Source organism: Myotis brandtii, unplaced genomic scaffold (genome assembly GCF_000412655.1).
Source record: "Myotis brandtii unplaced genomic scaffold, ASM41265v1 scaffold44, whole genome shotgun sequence".
Lineage (NCBI taxonomy): Eukaryota > Metazoa > Chordata > Mammalia > Chiroptera > Vespertilionidae > Myotis > Myotis brandtii.
This window is the reverse complement of record NW_005366833.1, coordinates 292,184-306,346: the sequence shown is the minus strand read 5'-3', so window position 1 is coordinate 306,346 and position 14,163 is coordinate 292,184. Positions and strand designations below refer to the sequence as shown.

The 14,163-nt window shown below is 43.7% G+C and overlaps 1 long non-coding RNA gene across 1 annotated transcript; it reads left to right on the top strand.

Annotated features, from left to right (window-relative positions):
- Positions 1 to 11,210: 11,210 nt before the first annotated feature.
- On the top strand, positions 11,211 to 12,004 carry LOC106727511. The gene is made up of 2 exons (XR_001363730.1): positions 11,211 to 11,344; positions 11,425 to 12,004. It is a non-coding gene; the product is annotated as an uncharacterized LOC106727511 (long non-coding RNA).
- Positions 12,005 to 14,163: the final 2,159 nt, after the last annotated feature.

The window sequence follows — 14,163 nt, the reverse complement described above, 5'->3', positions numbered from 1 at the left end:
TGGCACACCCAGTGCCCGGGTCCCTCGGCGCCTTCTCGGCCTCGGACCCCACGCGGGAGCTTGCCTCTCCCACGGTGTTGTTTTGTGCCTGGGAAGAACAAAGCTCATCGGGGCTCCCATTTGGGTGCCCCAGGAGCTGAGCTGCCGGGTCCTGCTTTACCCAAAACGATCAAAAGGGTTTGGAAGGGGAAAGGGAAGCAAGTAGCTCTGGGTTCTTCCCTAGTGGAAGCAAACATGGTGGGTGTGTGTGTGTGTGTTTAATGGTATCTGCTCCCCAATTTTTGGTCTGAACCACGCTGCCCGGACAGAGATGTGGATTACAGTTCTCCTTTGACTGGAAGAGGCACCTTAGCCTGGGACGGCCAGGGCGTAGGGTGGGGGGTGTTGCCCTTGCTTCCCAGGGGGCAGGGGCTGGAAAGGCGCCTTCCCAGGCAGCGAGCACGAACTGCCGGCACCCGGGCTCTGAAAACCTGCCACATTCGTGCCAAATGCAGGGGTGACGGGAGTGGGAAGAAGAGATCCAGCAGAACTCAGTTTTCCTCCTTCCCCAACCTGCTAATGTGTAGACATGGGCTCCCTGAACTTCCTTACTCTCCATACTGTTCTTCTATTGAAAATAATTTTCAAGTCATATTTGCTTGTTTTTCAACAAAAACATATTTAAGTGATTCACTCCTGATAAATCGCTGCCCTGGGTGGATGTCTGAGCCATTGCTCAGAGGTGTGAGTGGTTCCTGTTTGGATTCTGGATTTCTGCCAGGTTGTCTGTTTTACAACCTGGGCTCTGGGATGCTCCTCTTTGAGTCCGAGTCATGTCTGTCTCCTTTACTCTGTGAGTTCACACAGGTGAGGACACACAGGAGGTGAGACTCCTTCTAAGTCCCCACCTTCCATTTGGAAACAGAAGCTGGGACCCGCCAGCTGGCATGGTTCAGTAGATAAGCATCAACCTGTGAACCAGGAGGTCTTGGTTTGATTCCTGGTCCCAGTGCATGCCCGCACCCCCCTCCCCGCCCCCCTGCAGCTGCTACTTCTGCATCTCAGAATAGTTGGTGTTGCCTGCTCCCTCACTTAACCCCCCAGATTTGCTCCTCCAGAAACTTGTGCAAAGTAAAGTCAGGTTTCTAGTAAATAAGTAGCGTTCTCTAATTGTCTTAGCAGAGGCCATTTGTGGGAGGAAAGCAGAGAAGTAGAGAACCAAGTCTTGACCACTTAGCTCTACTGTATCTCCCCCTAGAAGGGTCAAGTGGCTAAGGGCTGTTTTAGGGAAGATTGGTCTTTCCCTGCCCTGTTCAAATGACACAAGTCACAAAGAAAGTGATTAGATTTCCCTTCGACCAAATAGATGAGATGATCTTGATTGTTTTCCTGTCTCCGTGTAAGGACAGTTCAAGGGTAAACCTAGCCTGACATTTCCCTCCCAATTCCCTGTGGAAGTGGAATCTGCTTTTCTGGCCATGGGGTTCTCCAGAGAGACTCACCTGTGTTGCTGGCTTGGAAAGGATTTTGAGCAGTTGTTCCCTGGCCTTTAGAACCTGTTGCATAGGTACATCTTTGGAGTCAAGAAGGATGACATGCCTATTTTGCAAACCTGGCATTTGGTCCTGATGGTTATTTTCCCTCCAGTTTTAATGTGAGTGAGCCCAGGAGCTTGATTCAGAAAGGAAAATCCCCATATAAAAATTGTAAGGGCCCAGCGGAAGTATTCCTAGACGTTTGCCCCTCCAGGAGCAGCACAGGGGAGTCCCCTAGTGTTTCTGCTCCTGGTCTGAGCAGTGTCAAGCCTGGGCCACCCCCAGTGAACCCATCCATCACAGGCACTTCCCGAGATCCTGCTTTTCCCCTCTTTCTTCGGAGCACTGGGCCTGTGTGGAGATTACTAGTATACCTGTTTGTGTTGTCTCATTGGTTTAACCAGAAGTGAAATTCCAGCCAACTTACAGCAGTGACGCTGAGTTCATTCCTAAGAACTTACTAGTTCATGATATTAAGTTTATTTTTATAATCTTAATTGATACAGAAAATCACAAACACTCTCATGCAATTTCCCTTCTGGACCTTTGAGCATGTGGATCTTAAAGATGTACGAACTCTTAAATTTATTAACTACCCTGGCACAATGTAGGGCTGATTGCAGCCATTAAAATGTTTGGTCCCTGCTGTAATTCAGCAGCCTTGACACTTTCAAATATTTTTATTATTAAAATGAGGGGCAAAAGTATGAAACAGCTTAAAGTCTTTGATTTTTCAAGACATAGTATATCTTTATTAGGTGTGAAAGTTCATTGTTTTCATGGAAAGAAGATGCTAACTGCTAAACATTTTCTCAAATACTTAGTCACGAGATAATGGGACTGAATAGTTAAATAACCAAATTTGTTAATTTCTGTGAAAGCCTATAAGGTCCTAGAAATAATATCTCAGCTATTCAGATGAGAGGCCTTTATGCAAACACCATTAGGGACAGTTTTGTTGCCTTCATTACAATTCTCACAGGCTTTTCCCTGCTTCTGTAGTGTAAAGAATGAGCACAGAGTCTGGAGTCTAGAGTGCTGGATTTGAATTCTGGCACTACCAGACTCTACCATTTAGCCAAATCTCTTATTCTCTGGGGTCCTCAATGTCCTCATCTGGAAAATAGGGATATTTGTCATGACTTCATTTGTTATCAGCGTTGATTAATATAGTGTGAAAACACACAGTTGTGGCACATAATAAGCACTTAATAAATGTTATCTTAAGGTAAATCGCAATAATTTTATTCTGAGGAAGTTAATATTTTCTTATGAAATAAAGTCTCATGGTCTGTTCTGCTTAGTGTCTGCCTTATACTACAGAGTTCAAGGTGATTCGAGTGTTTTGATGACATGCTCTAAGGCCCAGGAGTGGGGAACCTTTTTTCTGCCAAGGGCCATTTGGATATTTATAACATCATTCGCAGGCCATACAAATTATCACCTTAAAAATCAGCCTGCTATATTTGGTCGAACATTTAATTAACTCACCTCTAATGCCTTGGCAGGGCCAGACCAAATGATTTCTTGGGCCTAATACAGCCCATGGGCCAAATGTTCCCCAAATACCAGCCTCCAGGGCATTGTTCAATTTTTTTAAAGGATATTTTTTAAATGCTTTTTTTTTAAAGACTTAATCATTTTGTCTTGTGCCCCATAGCCCAATTCTCAATTCGTTTAACAGGCTGAAACAGTGAGGGAAGAATTTTTGTGCTTCAAGTGGGAATTCTGTTCACGCAGAATCGCGGTGTGAGAATTCTGTGCCCCAGGGCATTCTGATTCAGGTCACCCAGTGCTCATATTGTGCATAATCTTGGTAAAGCACTCGTGGGGTCCATACCCTATTCACAGCATAAAGCCTGGTCTTTCTGTCTTTCAAGACAGTTTATGCTTTATTTCAATCATTTAGAAAATCTGATTTCTAGCTTAAGGATTTTCAGGAAAGGAAATAGATGTTATTTACACAACAGAGCTGGCAAGCTTATTCATTCTGAATAATTTTCTTTGGAGTACCCAAGGAAGCAATCATTTCTAGATTCAGATTCCATTGTCTACAACCAGGAACCGTTCTTAGTAATACCCTTGCCTCAGCCTTGCACCTCCTGCACTTGAGTTCCTGTAAATGTATATCTGGTGGTGCTAATTTGAGTCATGGGATATGCTTTCTTGCTCTACCTGTTTTTATGTGTCTGTGAAGTCCCTGAGGACAGGGGCGAGCCACAGCTCAGGCTAGTTCCAGGCCCAGCTCATCACCTGCACAGAGCCTTGCGTACCGCAGTGTTCAAAATATGTTTCGTTTTCAATGAAGCTCATTTGTTGTGGCAGGTCCCAGGCCTGGTACTGCTGGGCCTCTAATCAGCTCAGCCTTGGAATGTACCTGCAGTAACCAACACTTAAATCATTCATTCATTCAACAAATATATATTGGGCACCTACTGTGTGCCAGGGACTGTTCTAGGGGTAGGGCATACAGCAGTGAATAAAACAGTAAAAACCCTGTCCTCCTGGAACTTATGTTTAAATGGAGAGAGGTAACCAGTAAACAAAATAAATTGGTAAAAGACAATAGAATATATTAGAGGGTGAGCATGCTCTAGAGCAGTGGTTCTCAACCTTCCTAATGCCACGACCCTTTAATACAGTTCCTCATGTTGTGGTGACCCCCAACCATAAAATTATTTTCATTGCTACTTCATAACTGTAATGTTGCTACTGTTATGAATCGTAATGTAAATATCTGATATGCAGGATGTATTTTCATTGTTACAAATTGAACATAATTAAAGCATAGTGATTAATCACAAAAACAATATGTAATTATATATGTGTTTTCCGATGGTCTTAGGCGACCCCTGTGAAAGGGTCGTTCGACCCCCAAAGGGGTCGCGACCCACAGGTTGAGAACCGCTGCTCTAGAGTAACATAAGGTATGAAAGAGGGTCAGGGTGCAGTTTTATTTTTATTTATTTATTTTTTTTTAAATTAAATCTTTATTGTTCAGGTTACATTTGTTCCTCTTTCTCCCATTCCCCTTTCCCCCCCAAGAATAGTCAGTCCATTCCCTTTCTATGTCCCTGATTCATTATAATCACCAGTTCATTCTGTACATCAGATTATTTATTCACTTGGTTCTTAGATTCACTTGTTGATAGATGCATGTTTGTTGTTCACAATTTGTATCTTTACCTTTTTCTTCTTCCTCTTCTTAAAGGATACCTTTCAGCATTTCGTATAATACTGGTTTAGTGGTGATGAACTCCTTTAGCTTTTCCTTATCTGTGAAGCTCTTTATCTGACCTTCAATTCTGAATGATAGCTTTGCTGGATAAAGTAATCTTGGTTGTAGGTTCTTGGTATTCATCACTTTGAATATTTCTTGCCATTCCCTTCTGGCCTGCAAAGTTTCTGTTGAGAAATCAGCTGACAGTCGTATGGGTATTCCCTTGTAGGTAATTGAGTCTCTTTCTCTTGCTGCTTTTAAGATTCTCTCTTTGTCTTTTGCTCTTGGCATTTTAATTATGATGTGTCTTGGTGTGGTCCTCTTTGGATTCCTTTTGTTTGGGGTTCTCTGCGCTTCTTGGACCTGTAAGTCCATTTCTTTCACCAGGTGGGGGAAGTTTTCTGCCATTATTTCTTCAAATAGGTTTTCAATATCTTGCTGTCTCTCATCTTCTGGCACCCCAATTATTCTGATGTTTGTACGCTTGAAGCTGTCCCAGAGGCTCCTTACACTATCTTCGTATTTTCGGATTCTTTTTTCATTTTGCTTTTCCGGTTGGGTGTTTTTTGCTTCTTCGCATTTCAAATCTTTGGCTTGATTCTTGCGCTCCTCTGGTCTGCTATTGGGTGTCTGTATAATATTCTTTATTTCAGTCCGTGTATGCTTAATTTCTAGTTGGTTCTTTATCATAGCATCGAGGGTCTCATTAGTTTTCGTGACTCTCTCCTCAAGTTTATTGACAGCTTCTAGCACATTTTTGCAAGCCCTCAAAATTGCGATTTTTAGCTCTATATCCTCCATTTCTGTCATGTTTTTTTGTCTCCGCATTTTTTATGCTTTCTTGGTGCACCCCCTAGTGGTCTTTGTGCGCAGTCTTGTTCTAGTTGAGCCTTGATTGTTGTAGTTAATACTAGAGGGATTTGACCACCAGGCCGACTGGCTGTGTGAATCAGCTGTGTCTGCCGCGGAAAACTTCTGTCCTCTGGGGAGGTGCTAATCTAGCCTTTGCCTGAGGCGATCCGGCAAATGGCTCTGCGCAGGGCTTGGGCGGGGCGGGCTCAACAGGGCGGGCGGAGGGAGCCGTTATGGTGCCCTCAGTCCTGTTCCCAGAGGCTCTGCTTCTCAGAACCCCCGGAACCGCTGCAAACCTCGGAGGGAAAGCTGCCTTCCAACTGATGCCAGACACTCCCGCTTCTCCCGTTTGGGTCCGAGTCCCCAGCGATTCGCCCGTATCTGGAGCTCAGAGTCTGAGACTCCCCCCTGACCGAAAACGACAACCGCGCTCTCAGCCACCAGCCCGCTTTGCGCGCGCACCTCCGCACCTGAGTATTTTCCACACTGCGCCTCCTCTGAGCCTCGGTGTGCTGTTATTTTTCCTTCTAGTTGAAGAGTCTCTCCTCAGCCAGCCTTCCTGTGGTTCTGGGTGATGTCCGTTCTGTCTTTTAGTTGTATTTTTGAAGTGGTTGTTTGCGGCAGCAGTCTCCGGTGTTTACCTATGCCGCCATCTTGGTCTCTCCTCAGGGTGCAGTTTTAAATAGGGTTACAGGGAAGGCTCTGTTGAGAAGGTGATGATCAAATTGAGACAAAAGAGGTGAGGGAACATGGGCACAGTTACCTGGGGAGCATCCTGGCTTATTTGAGAAAGCACATGGCGTGGAGTGAGGAAGGGTGGATGAGGCAGGAGGCTAGGACGGGGACAGAGCACTAGGATGGTGTAAGCTCTTCTATTTAAGGACTTTGACTTTTTACTGAGAGATGGGAAACCATTAAAAGGTTTGGAGCAGAGAAGTGACATGGTCTGGTTGTATTTTAATCAGCTCTCCCCGGCAGCTGTTTTGACCATAGACTGCAGATGCAAGAGCAGAAAAAGTGATACCAGTTTAGGAGGCTAGTGCAGTTAACCTATGTATGTATTTTACTTGTTACACTTGTCTAATCTCATTTCCATCATGGCTAGTGAAATCTTAGGAAATGCTTATGGAAAAAAAAAGTGCGCAACTATAAAGTAACCTTTGTTGCCATTATATAGATGAGAAAACTGAGATTCAAATAATGATTGGCAACACCAGATGTTCCTGTTCCTTCCCTCCTCCCCCTTCAGACTGCTTCTCCTCCTACATCTTGCTCCCCATCTCCTTGCTGATCCACCTGGGAGTCATGGTCCCCTGGTTGAGAGCCGTGGTGGAGTGGGGAATAGGAATTCTATACCATGCACTGAGGCTGAGAAGGGGCAGCAGTGTGTCTCCACGGGGCTCTCAGAATTGCAGTGTGTGCAGTGGAGAAACACTGCTCCAGTGGCATTTGCCAGACCGCTTAGCCAGGCTGGCTTCCACTCTGGGCTCAGACCTACCCTTACCCCTCTGCCCATGAGGCCACCTTGCTTTTCTTTCTGCCTCTAAATTCTGCCCTTCCTACCTTTTAATTAAGTGACTTGGTGTGACTGGAGTAGAGGGTGCAATTGAGTGACAGGGAAAAACAAAAAAGCCAGGCTGCACAGGAGGTCAGGGGCAGATCCTGGGGGACCTGCAATGCCGTGCTGACGAGTTTGGACGTGGTCCTGAGGATGAATTAAATTGGGTAGTAACAAGGTTAGAGCTGTGCTTAGAAAAGATCATTGAGGTGGATGGATGTGGAAAATGGATCCAAGGAGGGCAAACGTGCAGGTGGGCTGACCCCCAGGGGTTTACTGTGAAGGTCCAGGCAGGGAGAGATGGAGACCTCCACTGGACAGCCGCATTGGGAGTGGAAAGGAAAAGACAGCTATGCCACGTCTTCCGTGGGGTAGCCTGAGGGGGCTTGGCTGGGTTTGGTCCACAGGAGAAGGGGGGGGTGACCTCTAGCAGAAGAGGGAGTCCTGGGAGGGACACCAGCTTGAAAAGAATTATGATGCTCTCCCACTGTACTGAACCAATGTCTACTTGGTATTTATTAGTTAGAATATATTCTAATTTTCTGTCTCTCTTACTGCCCATAAGTCTTTGAGGGAAGGAGTTCTGTGTTGGTCCTCTCAGTACCCACAGCACCTGTCACAAGGCTGGTAGTCTCAATACATGAGTTGAATTGTTGAGTCGTTTATGACCCAGAGAGTTAGTAAGGCATTGTCTTGGTTTATTGAGTGAATAAATGAGCTCAAAGTCTAACTTGAAAATAAAATGAGAACTTAAAGTAAATGAGACACTCAAAAGCTATGTAAGAAAGTATATCTGATAGTTAAACTCTCTGGGCCTTTGTTTCTTATCAGAAAGAAGAGGGGTTTAGATTAGGTAGAAGAGCAAAGAGGATTCCATTCATGTGCCAACTCCCATTTATATCCCGTACGATAGGTTTGTTGACAGTGGATTGGAAACAAAAGTTCTGAAATTGATTGCTGATGTCTGTCAAAGGCTTAGGATCAGGAAGTAGTAGCATGTGTCCTGAATAATTGCTGACCTTGGGTTAGAAAATCTCTTGGGGCTCCTTTTAGTTTTATGATCCTTTAGCTCTATGATTGTATAGTAATTCCTTGGTTCATTGCTAGGAGGCAGAGAAACTCTTCCATGGGAACTGAGGGAGGGTTAAAGGTCATTACTGGAGGATAAAATGACATTGACGTTGACTCAATTGTTCTGCATTTGAACTGTTTAATCAGTGACTTGAGTATAATAATGTAAATTGTATATGGGGCTATTACCAGGGCAATGTTCTGTGTCAGTATTAGATTATCCATTAGAGTAGTAATATGAGTTCAGTAAACCTATGCTATTTCTAGATGTGTACTAGTATATATATTTTGCACACAGCTACTTATGTACCTTAGAAAGAAAGTTCCTTTGGCTGGCTTGGCCCGAGTTCCACATATTGAACAATTAGGAAAGGAATTTTGGGCTTTGAGTGCCTATTTTTGAAATCAAATCAGATTTAGGGAATCACTAAAAAGATTCTGATTTTTGGTTGTTCTAGGCATAGTATGTGCCTAAAGTCTATCAAACCAAAACCTCACACAAAATTATCTAGACACAAAATTATAAAATGAATCTTAAAAATTTATTTTAAGTGTTAGACTCTGCACATCAGGGTTGGTATAGAGACATTCTTAGTGTATCTGTAGGGAGGACTTTGTAAATCACTAAAGTGCATAGAAAAGGGAAAGGGGCTGTGTGTCTGTCTGTCTGTCTGTCTGACTTATTCAGCTTTCGTACTCAGAAAAGAGAAGATGGTTGATAAATACTCAGCATCTTGTTAGATGTTGCTTAATCTGTGATGCAGTGTTTACAGATTTGAGCAGCAGGCGTAAGAAATAAGGGAAGCTTCACATGACACACGAAATTACTGTGTGCTAAGTCACGATGTGGTAGGGCTCGAGTAGTGCCTCAGATGGGTAAAAACCCTGGGTTAGCCAGACAAGGTGTACATAAGTGGGATCATCCTGTGAGCACTTGCTTGCAGAGAGAAAACGGTTTCCACATTAATTAATTGTGAGAAATTGTGATTACCTTTAACAGAGCTGAGACTGAAAATAACTGTCCTGTAGGGAGGGAGTCAGTGACACGCCTCGTGCCAGAGGAGCTCTGTTTGCCTGAGGAATTGCAGGCCTCCCTGGTGTTGGTGTCGCTGGAGATCTGGGGTCACGTATACTGTGGGGACTCGAGCCCTATTAAAGAAAATGCACTCATTTTAGATGACATCCAGTGGCCCATTTAAACTCCCCTGCAGCAGTGTCTGTTAAAGTAGCACGTGTTTCAATGGCCTTTCCTATTTTGAATGTTACACATACGTCTAATAGAAGGCAGTATTGGAGATGGTACTATTAAGCCAATAATTCACTTACGGAGCTATAGTTTAGCTCACAGATAGATTTGGAAGGAGGTAATTCATTATACTTGCTGAAGAAACAGCCCCACATTGCAACAAAGAGTGCTCTGTTGCAATTAAGACGCTGCACAGTAACACCTCTGTTAATGGAAAGGAAGTGTTTCGGTGACTCACTCCTTGCCAGAAATGTTGCTAACCCTGGGTTTGGACTGTCTGTCCCATTACCAGGGGTAGGGTATTTCCTTCCCAGCAAATACTCCTGAATTTTCTGGGATGGATGGACCCCGCCCCGTTCACAGAAAGTTCACGCTGGGTGTCCCGGATCATTCCTCTCCCAGGTCCAGGCCCAGCTGTGTGAGCTCAGGGCCGCCATCCCCACTCAGTCAGGCTGGGAGGACACTGTGCCTCATTTTCCACCTGGAGACCCAGGCCCACCGCGAGGAGATAAGACCCTCTCACCAGTCACTCCATGCTCCAGTTGAAGGCTTTGTTCCCTGGGCCCTTTTGGTTGCAGAGCCCCTAACCATGTGCACAGACAGGACAGTTGTCACAGCAAATCTTCATGTGTCCAGGAAGGCTCCTGAATCTCGCATCATGGGACTTTCTGCTAGGTCTGCATGTTGAAGCAAAGAGATGGCCTTTGGGGCTAGAATTTCAATTCAGAAAGAGCCTTGGAGGGGGTCCACCCTGTGTGTCTTTACTCTTATTACAGCACTGAGACAACATCTCAGGGCTCAGTGCTCTCAAATGGTTAAAACTGCATTTAGTTACTCAACTAAGAGGGAATCTCTTAGAGGAGAGAGCTTAAGTGAGATCATATAATTAAATTACTTTTCTATCACCGTTCTATTGCTTGAGAGTTACCTGGTTCCTTATAACTCAGTAAAGAATTAAGTCAAGAAAAAAGTGCACCATCCCCAGAAATGCTTAACTATAGAAAGCCTAAAGTCCAAGCCTCTTCCCATTACTAGAAAATAAAGTGATCTGTCTCTATTTCTCTGCGTATTTCATATACTTAATTGTTTTCTGGGCCACCTAACTATTGTATAGGTTTCACATGAGATTCCCCAAATTATGAGATAATGAGGTAGACATTTTCTCTTTTGAAAAGTTCTTTTTCCTATGGTTAACCAAGTGTAATAGCTAATACTTAGTGAGGGCTTGCTATGAGATTAATGCATATTTCTTCCCCATTTGACCCTCAGCACAATGAAGTAGGGCATTTACTTATTTTACAGATGAGGGGACTGAGACTTACAAGGCTTAAGTTATCCAGCTGAGGTCAGAGTCAGAACTGGAATTTATACCCAGAACTACCTGATTGCAAAACTTAAGGTTATTAACCATTAAGCAAGGCCACTTCCTTCCTGGCAAACCTTGATATACCTAATTGAAATTTCAATTCAGCACTGGCTGGTCTTTCTCAGTGGTTAGAGCATTGGCCTACGCACCAAAGGGTGACCGGTTCCATTCCCAGTCAAGGTCAAGGGCATGTACCTGAGTTGCAGGTTCCATCCCTGGCCCTGGTCGGGGTGTGTGCAGGAGGCAAGTAATCGATGTGCCTCTCTCACATCAATGTTTCTCTCGCTCTTGCTCTCTTGCCCCTTCCTTTCCTTCCACGCTCTTTAAAAAAATCAATGGACTACAGGGATGATAAAAACTGGGGGGGGGGGGGGGGGAAGCAATGGAAAAAATATCCTTGGGTGAGGATTTTTTTTAAAAAAAGAAGAGAGTTCAAATCATTCTTGCAGACTTCAATTCACTCTTGGACATAACTAAATAAAGCCTATTATCTTCCCTCTTGCTCCATCCCTTCTCTGTCTCTTGGCTCTTCTTTCCCCCCCCCCCCCCCCCCACTGGGAGAAGACGGGGAGGAGAGGGCGAGGAGAGGGGGAGGAGATCTCTTGGCTATTCTTTATTCTGTCCCTTAACTTGGAGCATCACAGCATTTCCCCCATTCTTTGTAAACCTCCTATTTGAACTTGCCTCATCCTTGCTTTACCAGGTTGTGTTGTACTTTCCTACTCTAGTACTTTTGCTTGTGTTTCACCCACTGTTGTCCTACCCATCCTTGAAGATCTAATTTTTACTTTTATCATACAGACTTCTCTGACTGTGTAGTACTCTAATCTCTTTGCTGTACTCTAATAACCCTTAATTTACATTCCCAAGTTATACTGCATTTGCACCACCACCCCCAGTCCTGACCTAGGCAGACATCACTAATTGATTACAGCCCCCTTTGCCACAGAGCTTTGTTACGGGGCAGAATCCCCAAAACTATGCTCCAGACAACCACTGTTAATCAAAGGGAATGTGCATGTAAGATGAAAAGTATTGTGCATTGCTGTGAAAATCTATTCATTTAGCATTCAATTAGAAACTCAATTTAAATTGAACAAGTATTGATGTTCCTGGTAAGAGATGCAGAGTTGAGGTCTGTGTTTTGTCTTAGTCTGCCAGATGCAATATGTGCACAGATATTAGTAATAAGAGTCTAATAGATAAAAATAAAAAATAACATGATCCTACATGTGGTAAGTGCCATAAGAAAGCTGCAATGTACCAATGGCCTTCAACAAGAGATGGGATTGAGAAAGGGTCCTGAAGGACGTCAAGAATGGCCTTGAGCAGGTGTGCCTGGATTCCTGGGCCTGAGAATTGGGAAGATTACAAACCCAGGTAAAGATAAGCATATGAGTACAGAGGTCTTTATCCTATCTTGTGTCCAATTTCAGTATTGTATGGAACTACTACTTTTACTACTATTATGACTTCTCTTTCTTATCTCAGTTTCCTGAGAATTAAAAGAAAAAGTGCTGTTTTATATAGGTTATCACACTCATAGCATTGCACCTACTTATAGGAGGTGCTTCAAGTATTTTTGACTGATTACACAACCTTCATTGAATAAGAGGTAAATCCTTGACAAGCCTATCCCACCGATCCCCTACTTTCCCACCTATTTGTATCAGTTTTTTTTATATATTTTTTTATTGATTTTTTTTTTTTTTTTTTTTTTTTTACAGAGAAGAAGGGAGAGGGATAGAAAGTTAGAAACGTCGATGAGAGAGAAACACCCATCAGCTGCCTCCTGCACACTCCCCACTGGGTATGTGCCCACAACCAAGGTACATGCCCTTGACTGGAATCGAGCCTGGGATCTTTCAGTCCACAGGCCGACGCTCTATCCACTGAGCCAAACCAGACAGGGCTGTATCAGTTTTTTGAGTGAAGACTCTGGGGAACTCTTGCCCAAGCTGAAATATCCTAAATATACTTTACTACTAGTTTGGGGATCCCAGAAGAGCAAGCCTGGTCTGGAACAGTTTTGAAGCCATTTTATTTTATTATGAGCTCAGCCTGGCCCCGAAACTCCCAGACTGGAGGGCATCTCTCTACCTGAGGAAGCCCTGACGGAGCCAGACCAGCGCCAGAACCAGTCTAATCTTCAGAGAGCTCTTTGGACTAGAAAGAATGGAAAATCCATCTGGTTTCCCGAAGTTGGACCATGGCCTGGAGCTGATTCAGCTGTGGGTGATAGTCTTTTCGAATGTGGTCTTTGTGGTCCTCCCTTTTTTTTTTTCTTCCAATTACGGTTGACACCGCCTGGACTGCATGGCTCAGTAGCTGAGCATTGACCTATGAACCAGAAAGTCACAGTTTGATTTCTGATCAGCGCACATGCCCAGTAGGGGGCATGCAGGAGGCAGCCAATCAATGATTCTCGCTCATCATTGATATTTCTATTTCTCTCTCCCCCTCCCTTCCTCTCTGAAATCAATACAAATATATTTTAAAAGAAAAAAACAACCACGGTTGACAGACAATATTATACTAGTTTCAGGTGTATAACATAGTGGTTAGACATTTATATAACTTATGAAGTAATCACCCCAATAAGTCTAGTGCTTATCTGACACTATATATAGTTATTACAATATTGTTGACTATGTTCCCTGCACTGTACTTTATATCCAGTCTTCTTTAGTGAACTTGTTGTTCTCCCTCCATGCATCCTCTCACATCCTTGTCCATATTCTTCCCATTTTCTCCCTGTCTGGAGATTATTTTTGTGACAAGTAAGTAATCAGCCTGTCTGTGCTGCTTGTTCTGCTTGGATAAACACTAAACTTGGTCATTAAAGAGTCTGAAGATGGGCTTTTACTTTATTTATTAGCAAAAGTTAATTGTCAACCAGGAGACATAACAGGTTTGCTCCATTTCTGCTTCCCCTTCATTTCTTTCTTACATCTGGAGAACGACCTAAGTTTTCATTTCATGGAGGAGAATCTGAGGTCCACTGAGTAATGGAGCTTGAGGTCTTGTTGTCGATCCAGAACCCACAGACCCTGAGAAACCTACCCAGATTGCCTCTGAAACTGGTTTGCCACCTGTACTGAATATTAATATTTTCTACTAATCTTTAGCTAGCTTGTTTATTTTGAAGGGGGGAAAAACACACAAAATCTAAAAACTGAAAGTTTATATCTACTATTGTTTAAGTGGAAATGATGGAGAGTAAGGTTTGGTTGCTTTTTCAACTTCAAGTGAGTAACCATACAAGTCTGGACTTACTCTCAGACCTAGAACCCTGGAGTTCCCTGAAGTGGTGCTCATCTCTGAGCTCTTGCAGGA